We start from the raw sequence: 8428 nt of genomic DNA, 5'->3' as shown, positions 1-8428 counted from the left end.
ACAACAGTCCTGTGACACGGGTAAAGATTTGCTTTAGAGCATCACTTAACGGCGTGTATTTGTAGTGCGACATCAATCTCCAAATGTGCAAAAACAGTAAGGAAAATAACAGCTACATACTCCCATGTTTTTTTTGTGTCTGGAAGATCATTGAACTTGGCTATCAATTTTGAACCCATGCAAAACCTTATCAATTTTTAAATCCTTGAAAAACGCTATCAGTTTGGAATCCTTGAAAAGTGCTATCATATCGCCTACAAGTATGCTTTTTTGAAACCTTAACAAGCTTCGTTTGTCAAGGATGAAATAAAGTCACATGTATGTAGCGCTGATTAGTACTTACATCTAAGTGTATCGAAAACACAACACTGGCAGATTGGTATACAATACTTTACTTTGATGTGGTGAAAAAACAAGTGTATGTACAGAGTATTCACAGTATTATTTAGGACTCTGAAATTTGATGTTAAACTATATAAACATTTCTGAATGATGGTACTGTAAACATTGTAATCCGACGGTTAATAGATGTTTGGTACCTAATTTCTTGTGTAGTATATTACATCTTACCATTACAAACATGACACAGACATTACACTCTATGCGATCTCCTGATGTAAACATGACACAGACATTACCCTCTATACGATCTCCTGATGTAAACATGACACAGACACGTGATAAATACATCCTACACGATCTCCTGATGTAAACATGACACAGACACGTGATAAATACATCCCTCTATACGATCTCCTGATGTAAACATGACACAGACACGTGATAAATACATCCTACACGATCTCCTCATGTAAATATGACACAGACATTACCCTCTATACGATCTCCTGATGTAAACATGACACAGACACGATCTCCTGATGTAAACATGACACAGACACGTGATAAATACATCCTACACGATCTCCTGATGTAAATATGACACAGACACGTGATAAATACATCCTACACGATCTCCTCATGTAAATATGACACAGACATTACCCTCTATACGATCTCCTGATGTACACATGACACAGACACGTGATAAATACATCCTACACGATCTCCTCATGTAAACATGACACAGACACGTGATAAATACATCCTACACGATCTCCTCATGTAAACATGACACAGACACGTGATAAATACATCCTACACGATCTCCTCATGTAAATATGACACAGACACGTGATAAATACATCCTACACGATCTCCTGATGTAAACATGACACAGACACGTGATAAATACATCCTACACGATCTCCTGATATAAACATGACACAGACACGTGATAAATATATCCTACACGATCTCCTCATGTAAACATGACACAGACACGTGATAAATACATCCTACACGATCTCCTCATGTAAACATGACACAGACACGTGATAAATACATCCTACACGATCTCCTCATGTAAACATGACACAGACACGTGATAAATACATCCTACACGATCTCCTCATGTAAACATGACACAGACACGTGATAAATACATCCTACACGATCTCCTGATATAAACATGACACAGACACGTGATAAATATATCCTACACGATCTCCTCATGTAAACATGACACAGACACGTGATAAATACATCCTACACGATCTCCTCATGTAAACATGACACAGACACGTGATAAATACATCCTACACGATCTCCTGATGTAAACATGACACAGACACGTGATAAATACATCCTACACGATCTCCTGATGTAAACATGACACAGACACGTGATAAATACATCCTACACGATCTCCTCATGTAAACATGACACAGACACGTGATAAATACATCCTACACGATCTCCTCATGTAAACATGACACAGACATTACACTCTATAGGATCTCCTGATGTAAACATGACTATTTTTAGTGATAGTAACATGAGTTCTGTCTTCTGATACCAGAGTCTAGATTAACAATATATATGTAGGTAGGTACTCAGGTATATATATAATCGAAACATTAACATGGCAAATAAAATCGTATGAAATCGTTAACGTTTTCCGGCCTTGTGGCCATCTTCAGACGTTTGAATTACGTTACATATTACCCGATATTGTAACGCCTGAAGAGATATACTCAGGTATATATATATATATCTGTAAGCACTCAGGTATATATATCTGTAGGTACTCAGGTATATATATATATATATATATCTGTAGGTACTCAGGTATATATATATATATATATCTGTAGGTACCCAGGTATTACTATATATCTGTAGGTACCCAGGTATTACTATATATCTGTAAGTACTCATGTATATATATAGGTACTCAGGTATACTTACGTATCTACCTTCCTTACACACAAATGTATCACGTTCTGGCTTTGGTAGATGTCCAGCTATTGCCTTACAATTGATGTGTTACAAGAGGAACATTGATACACTCTTGAAATGGAATTACACTAAAAAAAATAATAAAAAAGCTAAACAAAATATTTAAATTAATGTGTTTTTTGAGGGAATAGGTAGTTCCACTATTTACTGGTTTATTAAATTAAACATAAAAATATCTCTCAGCAGCACGGTCTAATTAGAAACGATTAAATGGATAAATATGGCACCATGAATTCATTTATTAAACATTTGTATTGAATGTTTGTCATTGTGTCATTATGAATTGTTGACAAACAATATATGGCCTCAGTTTCTACCACAATTTTGTTTAATAAAGAGATATTCATTATGAGTATCACAAAATCAAAATTGTCACGTGTTGATGACCGCGCGTCATGCAAACGTATTATCTAGATAAAACACCTGAACATATATCATATAGTGGTCTCATAGGACATATAGGAGGCATGAGACAAAGTTCTGGACAGATATGTCCGTCTTGTGTCCACGGACGGATCGGCCGACACCTCGCTTGGAGTCGCACTGCTGTGGGCCTGAAACACACAGGGTAGTTTTATATCGGAAAATATCACCACACGTGATAAGAACTACATAATAACATCATATAATCCTTACCTCTATTTATGATTAATATCTCTATATATCATTATATCTATATATATGATTATATCTCTATATATATATCATTAATCTCCATAATATAATCTCCCTTTATATATATATAATTATATCTCTTGATCTCTATATATATATATGTATCTAATTATTGTTGTTCTCTAGTGACGATATATACCTGTAGTTAGACGAAGTACCTACATTGTTGTTCTCGTAGTTCTACATTGTTGTTCTCTAATGACGACTATCTACATTGTTGTTCTCTAGTGACGAGTACCTACATTGTTCTATAGTGACGAGTACCTATATTGTTGTAATCTAGTGACGAGTATCTACATTGTTGTTCTCTAGTGACGAGTATCTACATTGTTATTTCTAGTGACGAGTACCTACATTGTTGTTTTCTAGTGACGAGTATCTACATTGTTGTTCTCTAGTGACGAGTATCTACATTGTTGTTCTCTAGTGACGAGTACCTACATTGTTGTTCTCTAGTGACGAGTACCTACATTGTTGTTCTCTAGTGACGAGTATCTACATTGTTGTTCTCTAGTGACGAGTATCTACATTGTTGTTCTCTAGTGACGAGTACCTACATTGTTGTTCTCTAGTGACGAGTATCTACATTGTTGTTTTCTAGTGACGAGTATCTACATTGTTGTTCTCTAGTGACGAGTATCTACATTGTTGTTCTCTAGTGACGAGTATCTACATTGTTGTTCTCTAGTGACGAGTATCTACATTGTTGTTCTCTAGTGACGAGTATCTACATTGCTATTCTCTAGTGACGAGTATCTACATTGTTGTTCTCTAGTGACGAGTATCTACATTGTTATTTCTAGTGACGAGTACCTACATTGTTGTTTTCTAGTGACGAGTTCTAGTGACTACATTGTTGTTCTCTAGTGACGAGTATCTACATTGTTGTTCTCTAGTGACGAGTATCTACATTGCTGTTCTCTAGTGACGAGTACCTACATTGTTGTTCTCTAGTGACGAGTATCTACATTGTTGTTCTCTAGTGACGAGTATCTACATTGTTGTTCTCTAGTGACGAGTACCTACATTGTTGTTCTCTAGTGACGAGTACCTACATTGTTGTTCTCTAGTGACGAGTACCTACATTGTTGTTCTCTAGTGACGAGTATCTACATTGTTGTAATCTAGTTGTACTAGTGACGAGTATCTACATTGTTGTTCTCTAGTGACGAGTATCTACATTGTTGTTCTCTAGTGACGAGTATCTACATTGTTGTTCTCTAGTGACGAGTATCTACATTGCTGTTCTCTAGTGACGAGTACCTACATTGTTGTTCTCTAGTGACGAGTACCTACATTGTTGTTCTCTAGTGACGAGTATCGACATTGCTGTTCTCTAGTGACGAGTACCTACATTGTTGTTCTCTAGTGACGAGTACCTACATTGTTGTTCTCTAGTGAGTGACGAGTAGTGACGAGTATCTACATTGCTGTTCTCTAGTGACGAGTACCTACATTGTTGTTCTCTAGTGACGAGTACCTACATTGTTGTTCTCTAGTGACGAGTACCTACATTGTTGTTCTCTAGTGACGAGTATCTACATTGTTGTTCTCTAGTGACGAGTACCTACATTGTTGTTCTCTAGTGACGAGTATCTACATTGCTGTTCTCTAGTGACGAGTACCTACATTGTTGTTCTCTAGTGACGAGTATCTACATTGTTGTTCTCTAGTGACGAGTATCTACATTGTTGTTCTCTAGTGACGAGTACCTACATTGTTGTTCTCTAGTGACGAGTACCTACATTGTTGTTCTCTAGTGACGAGTATCTACATTGTTGTTCTCTAGTGACGAGTATCTACATTGTTGTTCTCTAGTGACGAGTACCTACATTGTTGTTCTCTAGTGACGAGTATCTACATTGTTGTTCTCTAGTGACGAGTACCTACATTGTTGTTCTCTAGTGACGAGTACCTACATTGTTGTTCTCTAGTGACGAGTACCTACATTGTTGTTCTCTAGTGACGAGTATCTACATTGTTGTTCTCTAGTGACGAGTACCTACATTGTTGTTCTCTAGTGACGAGTACCTACATTGTTGTTCTCTAGTGACGAGTATCTACATTGTTGTAATCTAGTGACGAGTATCTACATTGTTGTTCTATAGTGACGAGTATCTACATTGCTGTTCTCTAGTGACGAGTACCTACATTGTTGTTCTCTAGTGACGAGTATCGACATTGCTGTTCTCTAGTGACGAGTACCTACATTGTTGTTCTATAGTGACGATAACCTACATTGATGAATCCCTTTTCTTCGTCCTCCTTGGAAATCTTGCAAATGAAGACGATGGGGATGAAGATGATGGATGAGAGTGAGAGAAGCCAGCCTAGAGCCTCGGCCCATGGAGGATACACGTAAGCATCGTAGGTAATTGGGGAGTAGTCAACGAACGAGAATACCAGGATAAACTGGGGAGGTAAACAAAATAGCAAGATTGTTATTTACAATACCACATTCCTCTGACAGAAACCTTGACAATTCACCACCCTATCACTACCCCATAGAACTCACCACCTTAACACTACCCCATACAACTCACCACCCTAACACTACCCCATACAACTCACCACCCTAACACTACCCCATACAACTCACCACCCTAACACTCACCACCACCCTAAGACTACCCCATACAACTCACCACCCTAACACTACCCCATACAACTCACCACCCTAACACTACCCCATACAACTCACCACCCTAACACTACCCCATACAACTCACCACCCTAACAATACCCCATAGAACACACCACCCTAACACTACCCCATACAACTCACCACCCTAACACTACCCCAGACAACACACCATCCTAACACTACCCCAGACAACTCACCACCCTAACACTACCCCAGACAACTCACCACCCTAACACTACCCCATACAACTCACCACCCTAACACTACCCCATACAACTCACCACCCTACCACTACCCCATAGAACACACCACCCTAACACTACCCCATACAACTCACCACCCTAACACTACCCCATACAACTCACCACCCTAACACTACCCCATACAACTCACCACCCTAACACTACCCCAGACAATACACCATCCTAACACTACCCCAGACAACTCACCACCCTAACACTACCCCAGACAACTCACCACCCTAACACTACCCCATACAACTCACCACCCTAAGACTACCCCATACAACTCACCACCCTAACACTACCCCATACAACTCACCACCCTAACACTACCCCATACAACTCACCACCCTAACACTACCCCATACAACTCACCACCCTAACACTACCCCAGACAACTCACCACCCTAACACTACCCCATACAACTCACCACCCTAACACTACCCCATACAACTCACCACCCTAACACTACCCCATACAACTCACCACCCTAACACTACCCCATACAACTCACCACCCTAACACTACCCCAGACAACTCACCACCCTAACACTACCCCATACAACTCACCACCCTAACACTACCCCATACAACTCACCACCCTAAGACTACCCCATACAACTCACCACCCTAACACTACCCCAGACAACTCACCACCCTAACACTACCCCATACAACTCACCACCCTAACACTACCCCATACAACTCACCACCCTAACACTACCCCATACAACTCACCACCCTAACACTACCCCATACAACACACCACCCTAACACTACCCCAGACAACTCACCACCCTAACACTACCCCAGACAACTCACCACCCTAACACTACCCCATACAACTCACCACCCTAACACTACCCCATACAACTCACCACCCTACCACTACCCCATAGAACACACCACCCTAACACTACCCCATACAACTCACCACCCTAACACTACCCCATACAACTCACCACCCTAACACTACCCCATACAACTCACCACCCTAACACTACCCCATACAACTCACCACCCTAACACTACCCCATACAACTCACCACCCTAACACTACCCCAGACAACTCACCACCCTAACACTACCCCATACAACTCACCACCCTAACACTACCCCATACAACTCACCACCCTAACACTACCCCATACAACTCACCACCCTAACACTACCCCATACAACTCACCACCCTAACACTACCCCATACAACTCACCACCCTAACACTACCCCATACAACTCACCACCCTAACACTACCCCATACAACTCACCACCCTAACACTACCCCATACAACTCACCACCCTAACACTACCCCATACAACTCACCACCCTAACACTACCCCATACAACTCACCACCCTAACACTACCCCATACAACTCACCACCCTAACACTACCCCATACAACTCACCACCCTAACACTACCCCATACAACTCACCACCCTAACACTACCCCAGACAACTTATAACCCTTATACTACCCTTAGACAACTTACCACCATGCCTGCTGGACTGATACCTAACCAGCATATCTTCCACCATATTGAAGGTCGGTGGCCCTGCATAACTGTTATGTCACTCAGGAATCTGTTAATGCCTGAAACCACAGTAAAATCACTGATGCATTACATCAATATACAGCAGATTTTTTTCTATGGTGAATGATAAAATAATTAAAAAAATTGTGTTTAAATGCCTAATCATGACACTTGGTATAGAAACATTTCGTGCGTGATATCCGGTGTTCTATACAGTAATAAATATACTGTTTACCTTGAGAACACAGTCAGAGGTCCCAGGTTCGAATCCTACAGAAGGCATTGAAATAGATAATGACTGCTTTTACATAAGCTACATAACTATAGTATAATGTCTATGACATAATTAAGAGGACGAGACATTCTAAATCCGAACACGATGTATTGTCAGAATGAAGGGTTAGTAAGCTGAAGATGTTTTACTTGCACTACTTGCCTCCCGGAAGTGATCAAACCGCTGCAATATCTGTATATGCAAACTAAATTATCAACGATGCATACCACATATGCTGGAGACTCTGTGTATGGTTATTTGCAGCAGTGTAGCTAAATACAATTCTCACTATGGATTAGAACGTGATTTGCTCACTTCGGGAAAAAATAGTGAATACCACAATTAAGATAATAAAATCACGTCAACTTACCGTAAATGAAGTTAATGACCATGACCTCAGTCAGGCCGATGACCAGAAGTGACCATGACCCCACGTAATGGTCAAGTAACTGCAGCCAGTACATCCCACCCTACAGCACATCCAAACAGCAATTACATTTGATACAAACGATATCAGTAGACCTGTTATATACGATTAATACTTTTTACAAACGCTTTCAAATTAACCAAATAATACGACGAGATTTGATATTAAAAAATCTTGCCCCGGGTGAGGATCGAACTCACGACCTTCAGATCGCTCTGCTATTATGTGATTATGAGACTGACGCGCTACCTACTGCGCTACCGAGGC

The 8428-nt window shown here is 40.3% G+C and overlaps 1 non-coding gene across 1 annotated transcript; it reads right to left on the bottom strand.

Moving 5' to 3' along the window:
* Positions 1-8336: 8336 nt before the first annotated feature.
* On the bottom strand, positions 8337-8428 carry Trnam-cau (transfer RNA methionine (anticodon CAU)). Its single transcript is given in 2 exon segments — positions 8337-8372; positions 8392-8428. It is a non-coding gene; the product is annotated as a tRNA-Met (tRNA).

This window comes from Ylistrum balloti, unplaced genomic scaffold (genome assembly GCF_031769215.1).
Source record: "Ylistrum balloti isolate Yb309-2 unplaced genomic scaffold, AGI_CSIRO_Ybal_v1 Utg371104, whole genome shotgun sequence".
Lineage (NCBI taxonomy): Eukaryota > Metazoa > Mollusca > Bivalvia > Pectinida > Pectinidae > Ylistrum > Ylistrum balloti.
Note: the sequence above shows the minus strand (reverse complement) of the source record. Positions and strands in the feature narration are given on the sequence as shown.